At 43.1% G+C, this 14,434-nt stretch overlaps 13 non-coding genes across 13 annotated transcripts; 7 read left to right on the top strand and 6 right to left on the bottom strand.

Moving 5' to 3' along the window:
• Positions 1-547: 547 nt before the first annotated feature.
• Positions 548-619, bottom strand: trnae-cuc (transfer RNA glutamic acid (anticodon CUC)). The gene has a single exon. It is a non-coding gene; the product is annotated as a tRNA-Glu (tRNA).
• Positions 620-900: 281 nt separating this feature from the next.
• On the top strand, positions 901-972 carry trnag-ccc (transfer RNA glycine (anticodon CCC)). The gene has a single exon. It is a non-coding gene; the product is annotated as a tRNA-Gly (tRNA).
• Positions 973-2,082: 1,110 nt separating this feature from the next.
• trnag-ccc (transfer RNA glycine (anticodon CCC)) lies at positions 2,083-2,154 on the top strand. The gene has a single exon. It is a non-coding gene; the product is annotated as a tRNA-Gly (tRNA).
• A 769-nt stretch (positions 2,155-2,923) lies between these two features.
• trnae-cuc (transfer RNA glutamic acid (anticodon CUC)) lies at positions 2,924-2,995 on the bottom strand. Its single transcript has one exon. It is a non-coding gene; the product is annotated as a tRNA-Glu (tRNA).
• Positions 2,996-3,276: 281 nt separating this feature from the next.
• trnag-ccc (transfer RNA glycine (anticodon CCC)) lies at positions 3,277-3,348 on the top strand. Its single transcript has one exon. It is a non-coding gene; the product is annotated as a tRNA-Gly (tRNA).
• Positions 3,349-5,286: 1,938 nt separating this feature from the next.
• trnae-cuc (transfer RNA glutamic acid (anticodon CUC)) lies at positions 5,287-5,358 on the bottom strand. Its single transcript has one exon. It is a non-coding gene; the product is annotated as a tRNA-Glu (tRNA).
• Positions 5,359-5,639: 281 nt separating this feature from the next.
• trnag-ccc (transfer RNA glycine (anticodon CCC)) lies at positions 5,640-5,711 on the top strand. Its single transcript has one exon. It is a non-coding gene; the product is annotated as a tRNA-Gly (tRNA).
• Positions 5,712-6,833: 1,122 nt separating this feature from the next.
• trnag-ccc (transfer RNA glycine (anticodon CCC)) lies at positions 6,834-6,905 on the top strand. The gene has a single exon. It is a non-coding gene; the product is annotated as a tRNA-Gly (tRNA).
• Positions 6,906-8,854: 1,949 nt separating this feature from the next.
• On the bottom strand, positions 8,855-8,926 carry trnae-cuc (transfer RNA glutamic acid (anticodon CUC)). The gene has a single exon. It is a non-coding gene; the product is annotated as a tRNA-Glu (tRNA).
• A 282-nt stretch (positions 8,927-9,208) lies between these two features.
• On the top strand, positions 9,209-9,280 carry trnag-ccc (transfer RNA glycine (anticodon CCC)). Its single transcript has one exon. It is a non-coding gene; the product is annotated as a tRNA-Gly (tRNA).
• A 1,110-nt stretch (positions 9,281-10,390) lies between these two features.
• On the top strand, positions 10,391-10,462 carry trnag-ccc (transfer RNA glycine (anticodon CCC)). The gene has a single exon. It is a non-coding gene; the product is annotated as a tRNA-Gly (tRNA).
• Positions 10,463-11,219: 757 nt separating this feature from the next.
• Positions 11,220-11,291, bottom strand: trnae-cuc (transfer RNA glutamic acid (anticodon CUC)). Its single transcript has one exon. It is a non-coding gene; the product is annotated as a tRNA-Glu (tRNA).
• Positions 11,292-12,406: 1,115 nt separating this feature from the next.
• On the bottom strand, positions 12,407-12,478 carry trnae-cuc (transfer RNA glutamic acid (anticodon CUC)). The gene has a single exon. It is a non-coding gene; the product is annotated as a tRNA-Glu (tRNA).
• Positions 12,479-14,434: the final 1,956 nt, after the last annotated feature.

The following is a 14,434-nucleotide window of genomic DNA, read 5'->3' as shown; positions in this document are numbered from 1 at the left end:
CCGCACTGGGCTCGCGAGAGTTCACAGCATCACACGCGATCTCACCTGCCATTATGTGCTTTCTAAGTTCCTCCTCTACAAAGCAAGTGGTGAAGATTAGATTCCACAGTGCCGTACGACACAAAAAACGGGCCTCCCTCAAACTCAATCCAAGACGGACGGACGGAGGACGGCCAGCACCTGCCAGATAACCAAATGCTCCAAGTCCGCGGACAAAATCATTTTGTCCGACAATAGACCATGAAATTTCTCTTTTTCCGTATCATTCGTGGATGCCCATGTCATTTAATGACAAATGGCATTTCTCTTTGCTGCTCAAGATGTTATTAAGCGAGCCCTTCTCTAAAGAGAAGTAGTAAATCTGCTGGCTGTAAAGTGTTATTTCAAATCAAGTGGTGCGCATAGGATGACTTCTTACAAACCAAGGTCCTATTGAATTTGTGACAGGGCTCAATTAAATTGACATTCTAGTTGGATCTCATTGGATAACAACAGCAGAACTGTCTTAGGTTTACGCTACACACAGTGCCAAAACCTGATTCCCTCATTCCCTGACCGGGAATCGAACCCGGGCCGCGGCGGTGAGAGCGCCGAATCCTAGCCACTAGACCATCAGGGACCCGAAAGCAGTGCACACGGTACAGGTTGCAAGACTGTGGTGAACTCTTCCTAACTGGCAAATTATTTGGCACAGTGCATTGTACTGAAGTTGTGGACATTTTAGCCTTAGATGAAAGCAATTCTGCACATGTGGAGAATAAATCCAAGCAAGCACAAGTTTCACGCTTTAGACTTCTCTCTTATTTCAGGGAGAAATAGAAAGATTCCTGAGTAAGAGTGAGTGTGTCATAGCCCTGCAAGAAAAACAGTTGATAGATGACTAAATAAGGGTCTGTCAGGGCATTGGTGGTATAGTGGAGAGGATAGCTGCTTCCCAAGCAGTTGACCGGGGTTCGATTCCCGGCCAATGCATTCTCTGCTCCTTGTATAATCAGCTTTCAAATGTACCTTGCTATCTATACTTCTGTTCAGACAATGGGTGGCTTGTTGGGGAAACACAGTCTCAAGCTTAATGCACTGTAGCTACTCTTCAACCAAGGAAGCATGTTTTGCTATGACTCTTCAGTTAAAGTGATGGTCTGTTATCTCATGTGCATTCTAAGTTCCTCCTCTACAAAGCAAGTGGGGAAGATTAGATTCCACAGTGTCGTACGACACAAAAAACGGCACTCCTTCAATCTCAATACAAGACGGATGGACGGCCAGCACCTGCCAGATCGCCAAATGCTCCAAGTCCGCGGTTAAAAACATTTCGTCCGACAATAGACCATGAAATTTCTCCTTTTCCGTATCATTTGTGGATGCCCATGTCATTTAATGACAAATGGCATTTGTCTTTGCTGCTCAAGATGTTATTAAGCACCGTGTTACACATCAAAGTATCAGAAAAACTTGATCATTCTTTTAGTTTTTAAAAGCCACAATGGTCCTAGAGCTGCTGGAAAGAGTTAAGCGAGCCCTTCTCTAAAGAGAAGTAGTAAATCTGCTGGCTGTAAAGTGTTATTTCAAATCAAGTGGTGCGCATAGGATGACTTCTTACAAACCAAGGTCCTATTGAATTTGTGACAGGGCTCTATTAAATTGACATTCTAGATGGATATCATTCGATAACAACAGCATAACTGTCTTAAGTTTACGCTAAACACAGTGCCAAAACCTTATTCCCTCATTCACTGACCGGGTATCGAACCCAGGCCACGGCGGTGAGAGCGCCGAATCCTAGCCACTAGACCATCAGGGACCCGAAAGCAGTGCACACGGTACACGTTTCAACACTGTGGTGAACTCTTCCTAACTGGTAAATTATTTGGCACAGTGCATTGTACTGAAGTTGTGGACATTTTAGCCTTAGATGAAAGCAATTCTGCACATCTGGAGAATGAATCCAAGGAAGAACAAGTTTCACGCTTTAGACTTCTCTCTTATTTCAGGGAGAAATAGAAAGATTCCTGAGTAAGAGTGAGTGTGTCATAGCCCTGCAAGAAAAACAGTTGATAGATGACTAAATAAGGGTCTGTCAGGGCATTGGTGGTATAGTGGAGAGGATAGCTGCTTCCCAAGCAGTTGACCGGGGTTCGATTCCCGGCCAATGCATTCTCTGCTCCTTGTATAATTAGCTTTCAAATGTACCTTGCTATCTATACTTCTGTTCAGACAATGGGTGGCTTGTTGGGGAAACACAGTCTCAAGCTTAATGCACTCTAGCTACTCTTCAACCAAGGAAGCATGTTTTGCTATGACTCTTCAGTTAAAGTGATCGTCTGTTATCTCATGTGCATTCTAAGTTCCTCCTCTACAAAGCAAGTGGGGAAGATTAGATTCCACAGTGCCGTACGACACAAAAAACAGGACTCCCTCAAACTCAATACAAGACGGACGGACGGACGGATGGACGGCCAGCACCTGCCAGATTACCAAAAGCTCCAACTCCGCGGACAAAAACATTTCGTCCGACAATAGACCATGAAATTTCTCTTTTTCCGTATCATTCGTGGATGCCCATGTCATTTAATGACAAATGGCATTTCTCTTTGCTGCTCAAGATGTTATTAAGCACCGTGTTATACATCAAAGTATCAGAAAAACTTGATCATTCTTTTAGTTTTTAAAAACCACAATGGTCCTAGAGCTGCTGAAAAGAGTTAAGCGATCCCTTCTCTAAAGAGAAGTACTAAATCTGCTGGCTGTAAAGTGTTATTTCAAATCAAGTGGTATGCATAGGATGACTTCTTACAAACCAAGGTCCTATTGAATTTGTGACAGGGCTCAATTAAATTGACATTCTAGTTGGATATCATTGGATAACAAAAGCAGAAGTGTCTTAGGTTTACGCTACACACAGTGCCAGAACCTGATTCCCTCATTCCCTGACCGGGAATCGAACCCGGGCCGCGGTGGTGAGAGCGCCAAATCCTATCCACTAGACCATCAGGGACTCAAAAGCAGTGCACACGGTACAGGTTGCAACACTGTGGTGAACTCTTCCTAAATGGCAAATTATTTGGCACAGTGCATTGTACTGAAGTTGTGGACATTTTAGCCTTAGATGAAAGCAATTCTGCACATCTGGGGAATGAATCCAAGCAAGCACAAGTTTCACGCTTTAGACTTCTCTCTTATTTCAGGGAGAAATAGAAAGATTCCTGAGTAAGAGTGAGTGTGTCATAGCCCTGCAAGAAAAACAGTTGATAGATGACTAAATCAGCGTCTGTCAGGGCATTGGTGGTATAGTGGAGAGAATAGCTGCTTCCCAAGCAGTTGACCCGGGTTCGATTCCTGGCCAATGCATTCTCTGCTCCTTGTATAATGAGCTTTCAAATGTACATTGCTATCTCTACCTCTGTTCAGACAATGGGTGGCTTGTTGGGGAAACACAGTCTCAAGCTTAATGCACTCTAGCTACTCTTCAACCAAGGAAGCATGTTTTGCTATGACTCTTCAGTTAAAGTGATGGTCTGTTATCTCATGTGCATTCTAAGTTCCTCCTCTACAAAGCAAGTGGGGAAGATTAGATTCCACAGTGTCGTACGACAAAAAAACGGGACTCCCTCAAACTCAATACAAGACGGATGGACGGCCAGCACCTGCCAGATTGCCAAATGCTCCAAGTCCGCGGTTAAAAACATTTCGTCCGACAATAGACCATGAAATTTCTCCTTTTCCGTATCATTCGTGGATGCCCATGTCATTTAATGACAAATGGCATTTGTCTTTGCTGCTCAAGATGTTATTAAGCACCGTGTTACACGTCAAAGTATCAGAAAAACTTGATCATTCTTTTAGTTTTTAAAAGCCACAATGGTCCTAGAGCTACTGGAAAGAGTTAAGCGAGCCCTTCTCTAAAGAGAAGTAGTAAATCTGCTGGCTGTAAAGTGTTATTTCAAATCAAGTGGTGCGCATAGGATGACTTCTTACAAACCAACGTTCCTATTGAATTTGTGACAGGGCTCAATTAAATTGACATTCTAGATGGATATCATTCGATAACAACAGCAGAACTGTCTTAAGTTTACGCTAAACACAGTGCCAAAACCTGATTCCCTCATTCCCTGACGGGGAATCGAACCCAGAACGCGGCGGTGAGAGCGCCGAATCCTAGCCACTAGACCATCAGGGACCCAAAAGCAGTGCACACGGTACAGGTTGCAATACTGTGGTGAACTCTTCCTAACTGGCAAATTATTTGGCACAGTGCATTGTACTGAAGTTGTGGACATTTTAGCCTTAGATGAAAGCAATTCTGCACATCTGGAAAATAAATCCAAGCAAGCAAAACTTTCAAGCTTTAGACTTCTCTCTTATTTCAGGGAGAAATAGAAAGATTCCTGAGTAAGAGTGAGTGTGTCATAGCCCTGCAAGAAAAACAGTTGATAGATGACTAAATCAGGGTCTGTCAAGGCATTGGTGGTATAGTGGAGAGAATAGCTGCTTCCCAAGCAGTTGACCCGGGTTTGATTCCCGGCCAATATATTCTCTGCTCCTTGTATAATCAGCTTTCAAATGTACCTTGCTATCTCTACCTCTGTTCAGACAATGGGTGGCTTGTTGGGGAAACACAGTCTCAAGCTTAATGCACTCGAACTACTCTTCAACCAAGGAAGCATGTTTGGTATGACTCTTCAGTTAAAGTGATGGTCTGTTATCTCATGTGCATTCTAACTTCCTCCTCTACAAAGCAAGTGGGGAAGATTAGATTCCACAGTGTCGTACGACAAAAAAACGGGACTCCCTCAAACTCAATACAAGACCGATGGACGGCCAGCACCTGCCAGATCGCCAAATGCTCAAAGTCCGCGGACAAAAACATTTCGTCCGACAATAGACCATGAAATTTCTCTTTTTCCGTATGATTCGTGGATGCCCATGTCATTTAATGACAAATGGCATTTCTCTTTGCTGCTCAAGATGTTATTAAGCACCGTGTTACACATCAAAGTATCAGAAAAACTTGATCATTCTTTTAGTTTTTAAAAGCCACAACGGTCCTAGAGCTGCTGGAAAGAGTTAAGCGAGCCCTTCTCTAAAGAGAAGTAGTAAATCTGCTGGCTGTAAAGTGTTATTTCAAATCAAGTGGTGCGCATAGGTTGACTTCTTACAAACCAACGTTCCTATTGAATTTGTGACAGGGCTCAATTAAATTGACATTCTAGATGGATATCATTCGATAACAACAGCAGAACTGTCTTAAGTTTACGCTAAACACAGTCCCAAAACCTGATTCTCTCATTCCCTGACCGGGTATCGAACCCAGGCCACGGCGGTGAGAGCGCCGAATCCTAGCCACTAGACCATCAGGGACCCGAAATTAGTGCACACGGTACACGTTTCAACACTGTGGTGAACTCTTCCTAACTGGTAAATTATTTGGCACAGTGCATTGTACTGAAGTTGTGGACATTTTAGCCTTAGATGAAAGCAATTCTGCACATCTGGAGAATGAATCCAAGGAAGAACAAGTTTCACGCTTTAGACTTCTCTCTTATTTCAGGGAGAAATAGAAAGATTCCTGAGTAAGAGTGAGTGTGTCATAGCCCTGCAAGAAAAACAGTTGATAGATGACTAAATAAGGGTCTGTCAGGGCATTGGTGGTATAGTGGAGAGGATAGCTGCTTCCCAAGCAGTTGACCGGGGTTCGATTCCCGGCCAATGCATTCTCTGCTCCTTGTATAATCAGCTTTCAAATGTACCTTGCTATCTATACTTCTGTTCAGACAATGGGTGGCTTGTTGGGGAAACACAGTCTCAAGCTTAATGCACTCTAGCTACTCTTCAACCAAGGAAGCAATTTTTGCTATGACTCTTCAGTTAAAGTGATGGTCTGTTTTCTCATGTGCATTCTAAGTTCCTCCTCTACAAAGCAAGTAGGGAAGATTAGATTCCACAGTGCCGTACAACACAAAAAACGGGCCTCCCTCAAACTCAATACAAGACGGATGGACGGACGGATGGACGGCCAGCCCCTGCCAGATTACCAAATGCTCCAAGTCCGCCGACAAAAAAATTTCGTCCGACAATAGACCATGAAATTTCTCTTTTTCCGTATCATTTGTGGATGCCCATGTCATTTAATGACAAATGGCATTTCTCTTTGCTGCTCAAGATGTTATTAAGCACCGTGTTATACATCAAAGTATCAGAAAAACTTGATCATTCTTTTAGTTTTTAAAAGCCACAATGGTCCTAGAGCTGCTGAAAAGAGTTAAGCAATCCCTTCATTAATGAGAAGTACTAAATCTGCTGGCTGTAAAGTGTTATTTCAAATCAAGTGGTATGCATAGGATGACTTCTTACAAACCAAGGTCCTATTGAATTTGCGACAGTGCTCAATTAAATTGACATTCTAGTTGGATCTCATTGGATAACAAAAGCAGAAGTGTCTTAGGTTTACGCTACACACAGTGCCAGAACCTGATTCCCTCATTCCCTGACCGGGAATCGAACCCAGGCTGCAGCGGTGAGAGCGCCAAATCCTAGCCACTAGACCATCAGGGACCCAAAAGCAGTGCACACGGTACAGGTTGCAACACTGTGGTGAACTCTTCCTAAATGGCAAATTATTTGGCACAGTGCATTGTACTGAAGTTGTGGACATTTTAGCCTTAGATGAAAGCAATTCTGCACATCTGGAGAATGAATCCAAGCAAGCACAAGTTTCACGCTTTAGACTTCTCTCTTATTTCAGGGAGAAATAGAAAGATTCCTGAGTAAGAGTGAGTGTGTCATCGCCCTGCAAGATAAACAGTTGATAGTTGACTAACTCAGGGTCTGTCAGGGCATTGGTGGTATAGTGGAGAGAATAGCTGCTTCCCAAGCAGTTGACCCGGGTTCGATTCCTGGCCAATGCATTCTCTGCTCCTTGTATAATTAGCTTTCAAATGTACCTTGCAATCTATACTTCTGTTCAGACAATGGGTGGCTTGTTGGGGAAACACAGTCTCAAGCTTAATGCACTCTAGCTACTCTTCAACCAAGGAAGCATGTTTTGCTATGACTCTTCAGTTAAAGTGATCGTCTGTTATCTCATGTGCATTCTAAGTTCCTCCTCTACAAAGCAAGTGGGGAAGATTAGATTCCACAGTGCCGTACGACACAAAAAACAGGACTCCCTCAAACTCAATACAAGACGGACGGATGGACGGCCAGCACCTGCCAGATCACCAAATGCTCCAACTCCGCGGACAAAAACATTTCGTCCGACAATAGACCATGAAATTTCTCTTTTTCCGTATCATTCGTGGATGCCCATGTCATTTAATGACAAATGGCATTTCTCTTTGCTGCTCAAGATGTTATTAAGCACCGTGTTATACATCAAAGTATCAGAAAAACTTGATCATTCTTTTAGTTTTTAAAAACCACAATGGTCCTAGAGCTGCTGAAAAGAGTTAAGCGATCCCTTCTCTAAAGAGAAGTACTAAATCTGCTGGCTGTAAAGTGTTATTTCAAATCAAGTGGTGCGCATAGGATGACTTCTTACAAACCAACGTTCCTATTGAATTTGTGACAGGGCTCAATTAAATTGACATTCTAGTTGGATCTCATTGGATAACAAAAGCAGAAGTGTCTTAGGTTTACGCTACACACAGTGCCAGAACCTGATTCCCTCAATCCCTGACCGGGAATCAAACCCAGGCCGCGGTGGTGAGAGCGCCAAATCCTATCCACTAGACCATCAGGGACTCAAAAGCAGTGCACACGGTACAGGTTGCAACACTGTGGTGAACTCTTCCTAAATGGCAAATTATTTGGCACAGTGCATTGTACTGAAGTTGTGGACATTTTAGCCTTAGATTAAAGCAATTCTGCACATCTGGGGAATGAATCCAAGCAAGCACAAGTTTCACGCTTTAGACTTCTCTCTTATTTCAGGGAGAAATAGAAAGATTCCTGAGTAAGAGTGAGTGTGTCATAGCCCTGCAAGAAAAACAGTTGATAGATGACTAACTCAGGGTCTGTCAGGGCATTGGTGGTATAGTGGAGAGAATAGCTGCTTCCCAAGCAGTTGACCTGGGTTCGATTCCTGGCCAATGCATTCTCTGCTCCGTGTATAATCAGCTTTCAAATGTACCTTGCTATCTCTACCTCTGCTCAGACAATGGGTGGCTTGTAGGGAAAACACAGTCTCAAGCTAATGCACTCTAGCAACTCTTCAAACAAGGAAGCATGTTTTGCTATGACTCTTCAGTTAAAGTGATGGTCTGTTTTCTCATGTGCATTCTAAGTTCCTCCTCTACAAAGCAAGTGGGCAAGATGAGATTCCACAGTGCCGTACGACACAAAAAACGGGCCTCCCTCAAACTCAATCCAAGACGGACGGACGGATGGACGGCCAGCACCTGCCAGATCACCAAATGCTCCAAGTCCGCGGACAAAAACATTTTGTCCGACAATAGACCATGAAATTTCTCTTTTTCCGTATCATTCGTGGATGCCCATGTCATTTAATGACAAATAGCATTTGTCTTTGCTGCTCAAAATGTTATTAAGCACCGTGTTACACATCAAAGTATCAGAAAAACTTGATCATTCTTTTAGTTTTCAAAAGCCACAATGGTCCCAGAGCTGCTGGAAAGAGTTAAGCGAGCCCTTCTCTAAAGAGAAGTAGTAAATCTGCTGGCTGTAAAGTGTTATTTCAAATCAAGTGGTGCGCATAGGATGACTTCTTACAAACCAAGGTCCTATTGAATTTGTGACAGGGCTAGATTAAATTGACATTCTAGTCATGTCATTGAAAAAGAACAGCAGAAATATCTTTGGTTTACGCTACTCACAGTGCCAAAATCTGGTTCATTCATTCCCTGACCGGGAATCGAACCCGGGCCTCGGCGGTGAGAGCGCCGAATCCTAGCCACTAGACCATCAGGGACCTGAAAGCAGTGCACACGGTACAGGTTGCAAGACTGTGGTAAACTCATTCCTAACTGGCAAATTATTTGGCACAGTGCATTGTACTGAAGTTGTGGACATTTTAGCCTTAGATGAAAGCAATTCTGCACATCTGGAAAATAAATCCAAGCAAGCAAAACTTTCAAGCTTTAGACTTCTCTCTTATTTCAGGGAGAAATAGAAAGATTCCTGAGTAAGAGTGAGTGTGTCATAGCCCTGCAAGAAAAACAGTTGATAGATGACTAAATCAGGGTCTGTCAAGGCATTGGTGGTATAGTGGAGAGAATAGCTGCTTCCCAAGCAGTTGACCCGGGTTCGATTCCCGGCCAATATATTCTCTGCTCCTTGTATAATCAGCTTTCAAATGTACCTTGCTATCTCTACCTCTGTTCAGACAATGGGTGGCTTGTTGGGGAAACACAGTCTCAAGCTTAATGCACTCGAACTACTCTTCAACCAAGGAAGCATGTTTGGTATGACTCTTCAGTTAAACTGATGGTCTGTTATCTCATGTGCATTCTAACTTCCTCCTCTACAAAGCAAGTGGGGAAGATTAGATTCCACAGTGTCGTACGACAAAAAAACGGGACTCCCTCAAACTCAATACAAGACCGATGGACGGCCAGCACCTGCCAGATCGCCAAATGCTCAAAGTCCGCGGACAAAAACATTTCGTCCGACAATAGACCATGAAATTTCTCTTTTTCCGTATGATTCGTGGATGCCCATGTCATTTAATGACAAATGGCATTTCTCTTTGCTGCTCAAGATGTTATTAAGCACCGTGTTACACATCAAAGTATCAGAAAAACTTGATCATTCTTTTAGTTTTTAAAAGCCACAACGGTCCTAGAGCTGCTGGAAAGAGTTAAGCGAGCCCTTCTCTAAAGAGAAGTAGTAAATCTGCTGGCTGTAAAGTGTTATTTCAAATCAAGTGGTGCGCATAGGTTGACTTCTTACAAACCAACGTTCCTATTGAATTTGTGACAGGGCTCAATTAAATTGACATTCTAGATGGATATCATTCGACAACAACATTAGAACTGTCTTAAGTTTACGCTAAACACAGTGCCAAAACCTGATTCCCTCATTCCCTGACGAGTAAATCGAACCCAGGCCGCGGCGGTGAGAGCGCCGAATCCTAGCCACTAGACCATCAGGGACCCGAAAGCAGTGCACACGGTACAGGTTGCAATACTGTGGTGAACTCTTCCTAACTGGCAAATTATTTGGCACAGTGCATTGTACTGAAGTTGTGGACATTTTAGCCTTAGATGAAAGCAATTCTGCACATCTGGAGAATAAATCCAAGCAAGCACAACTTTCAAGCTTTAGACTTCTCGCTTATTTCAGGGAGAAATAGAAAGATTCCTGAGTAAGAGTGAGTGTGTCATAGCCCTGCAAGAAAAACAGTTGATAGATGACTAAATCAGGGTCTGTCAAGGCATTGGTGGTATAGTGGAGAGAATAGCTGCTTCCCAAGCAGTTGACCCGGGTTCGATTCCCGGCCAATGCATTCTCTGCTCCTTGTATAATTAGCTTTCAAATGTACCTTGCTATCGCTACCTCTGCTCAGAATATGGGTGGCTTGTTGGGGAAACACAGTCTCAAGCTCAATGCACTCTAGCAACTCTTCAACCAAGGAAGCATGTTTTGCTATGACTCTTCAGTTAAAGTGATGGTCTGTTATCTCATGTGCATTCTAAGTTCCTCCTCTACAAAGCAAGTGGGGAAGATTAAATTCCACAGTGTTGTACGACAAAAAAACGGGCCTCCCTCAAACTCAATACAAGACGGATGGACGGCCAGCACCTGCCAGATCGCCAAAAGCTCCAACTCCGCGGACAAAAAAATTTCGTACGACAATAGACCATGAAATTTCTCTTTTTCCGTATCATTCGTGGATGCCCATGTCATTTAATGACAAATGGCATTTCTCTTTGCTGCTCAAGATGTTATTAAGCACCGTGTTACACATCAAAGTATCAGAAAAACTTGATCATTCTTTTAGTTTTTAAAAGCCACAATGGTCCTAGAGCTGCTGAAAAGAGTTAAGCGAGCCCTTCTCTAAAGAGAAGTAGTAAATCTGCTGGCTGTAAAGTGTTATTTCAAATCAAGTGGTGCGCATAGGTTGACTTCTTACAAACCAACGTTCCTATTGAATTTGTGACAGGGCTCAATTAAATTGACATTCTAGATGGATATCATTCGATAACAACAGCAGAACTGTCTTAAGTTTACGCTAAACACAGTGCCAAAACCTGATTCCCTCATTCCCTGACCGGGAATCAAACCCGGGCCACGGCGGTGAGAGCGCCGAATCCTAGCCACTAGACCATCAGGGACCCAAAAGCAGTGCACACGGTACAGGTTGCAACACTGTGGTGAACTCTTCCTAACTGGCAAATTATTTGGCACAGTGCATTGTACTGAAGTTGTGGACATTTTAGCCTTAGATGAAAGCAATTCTGCACATCTGGAGAATAAATCCAAGCAAGCACAAGTTTCACGCTTTAGACTTCTCTCTTATTTCAGGGAGAAATAGAAAGATTCCTGAGTAAGAGTGAGTGTGTCATAGCCCTGCAAGAAAAACAGTTGATAGATGACTAAATCAGGGTCTGTCAGGGCAGTGGTGGTATAGTGGAGAGAATAGCTGCTTGCCAAGCAGTTGACCTGGGTTCAATTCCCGGCCAATGCATTCTCTGCTCCGTGTATAATCAGCTTTCAAATGTACCTTGCTATCTCTACCTCTGCTCAGACAATGGGTGGCTTGTAGGGAAAACACAGTCTCAAGCTAATGCACTCTAGCAACTCTTCAAACAAGGAAGCATGTTTTGCTATGACTCTTCAGTTAAAGTGATGGTCTGTTTTCTCATGTGCATTCTAAGTTCCTCCTCTACAAAGCAAGTGGGCAAGATGAGATTCCACAGTGCCGTACGACACAAAAAACGGGCCTCCCTCAAACTCAATCCAAGACGGACGGACGGATGGACGGCCAGCACCTGCCAGATCACCAAATGCTCCAAGTCCGCGGACAAAAACATTTTGTCCGACAATAGACCATGAAATTTCTCTTTTTCCGTATCATTCGTGGATGCCCATGTCATTTAATGACAAATAGCATTTGTCTTTGCTGCTCAAAATGTTATTAAGCACCGTGTTACACATCAAAGTATCAGAAAAACTTGATCATTCTTTTAGTTTTCAAAAGCCACAATGGTCCCAGAGCTGCTGGAAAGAGTTAAGCGAGCCCTTCTCTAAAGAGAAGTAGTAAATCTGCTGGCTGTAAAGTGTTATTTCAAATCAAGTGGTGCGCATAGGATGACTTCTTACAAACCAAGGTCCTATTGAATTTGTGACAGGGCTAGATTAAATTGACATTCTAGTCATGTCATTGAAAAAGAACAGCAGAAATATCTTTGGTTTACGCTACTAACAGGGCCAAAATCTGGTTCATTCATTCCCTGACCGGGAATCGAACCCGGGCCTCGGCGGTGAGAGCGCCGAATCCTAGCCACTAGACCATCAGGGACCTGAAAGCAGTGCACACGGTACAGGTTGCAAGACTGTGGTAAACTCATTCCTAACTGGCAAATTAATTGGCATAGTGCATTGTACTGAAGTTGTGAACATTTTAGCCTTAGATGAAAGCAATTGTGCGCATCTGGAGAATGAATCCAAGCAAGCACAAGTTTCACGCTTTAGACTTCTCTCTTATTTCAGGGAGAAACAGAAAGATTCCTGAGTAAGAGTGAGTGTGTCATAGCCCTGCAAGAAAAACAGTTGATAGATGACTAAATAAAGGTCTGTCAGGGCATTGGTGGTATAGTGGAGAGAATAGCTGCTTGCCAAGCAGGTGACCTGGGTTCGATTCCCGGCCAATGCATTCTCTGCTCCTTGTATAATCAGCTTTCAAATGTACCTTGCTATCTGTACCTCTGTTCAGACATTGGGTGGCTTGTAGGGAAAACACAGTCTCAAGCTAATGCGCTCTAGCAACTCTTCAACCAAGGAAGCATGTTTTGCTATGACTCTTCAGTTAAAGTGATCGTCTGTTATCTCATGTGCATTCTAAGTTCCTCCTCTACAAAGCAAGTGGGGAAGATTAGATTCCACAGTGCCGTACGACACAAAAAACGGGCCTCCCTCAAACTCAATCTAAGACGTACGGATGGATGGACGGCCAGCACCTGCCAGATCACCAAATGCTCCAAGTCCGCGGACAAAAACATTTTGTCCGACAATAGACCATGAGATTTCTCTTTTTCCATATCATTCGTGGATGCCCATGTCATTTAATGACAAATAGCATTTGTCTTTGCTGCTCAAAATGTTATTAAGCACCGTGTTACACATCAAAGTATCAGAAAAACTTGATCATTCTTTTAGTTTTTAAAAGCCACAATGGTCCTAGAGCTGCTGGAAAGAGTTAAGCGAGCCCTTCTCTAAAGAGAAGTAGTAAATCTGCTGGCTGAAAAGTGTTATTTCAAATCAAGTGGTGCGCATAGGATGACTCGTTACAAACCAACGTCCTATTGAATTTGTGACAGGGCTAGATTAAATTGACATTCTAGTCATGTCACTGGAAAACAACAGCAGAAATGTGTTTGGTTTACGCTACTGACAGTGCCAAAACTTGGTTCCCTCATTCCCTGACCGGGAATGAGGGAACTCCACTCTAGCAACTCTTCAACCAAGGAAGTATGTGTTGCTATGACTCTTCAGTTAAAACACTGTGGCTCAATGTCAGCCATTTTCACAGTAATGATGGATGACAGAGTTCCATTCAGAGCCAATGGCCCTCATTTATCAAACTTGCGTAAGACGAAAAACGTGCGTAGGTCGTGTGTACGTTCTTTTCTGCGCAAAGGTTGGCATTTATCAAATCCATCGTGAGCGCAGGAAAGATGAAATCGCCACGACAGGTCTGAGGCTGTGTACGCACTTTTCCATTTTGACTTGCGGTGACTGCAATAGCATACATAAACAGCAGCGTCACTCGTGCGTGCTCAGGAGTCGCAACAAATCTCTAGGTTAAAATGACAGACTTATCACTTTAAAGAAGGCCCATGTTTTTTTTGACTTCAACATAAATATAAACATAAACGCAAATTAAATAAATTAAACAAGTACAACTCCGTAATTGGAAGAGTGATGGCTCATTATTCAACCGCGCACCCTCACACCGAACAGGAGAGGCGCTTTAACACTGCGCACTGTGGAGAGGTTAGGGCACCTAAAGGGCAGGTGGATCTGTCTCTCGGCTGCGGGGGAACCCTTCTATATACGCCCGAAAACGTATGCAATATTATTATTGCATGCGGGGCTCTCCATAACATTGCCCAAAAAAATTTTTTGTATTTCATAAAGATTTTCTTTCCTTTACCAAACCCCTTAATATTATACAAAGTAAAAATGCTCCTTTAAAATGTATATAAGATGATGTAAGCCGTGTATGTTGTAGATGATTCAATGAAAAAGTTCAAAA

This window comes from Odontesthes bonariensis, chromosome 8 (assembly GCF_027942865.1).
Source record: "Odontesthes bonariensis isolate fOdoBon6 chromosome 8, fOdoBon6.hap1, whole genome shotgun sequence".
Lineage (NCBI taxonomy): Eukaryota > Metazoa > Chordata > Actinopteri > Atheriniformes > Atherinopsidae > Odontesthes > Odontesthes bonariensis.
The sequence above is the reverse complement of the archived record's forward strand: the minus strand, read 5'-3'. Positions and strand labels throughout refer to the sequence as shown.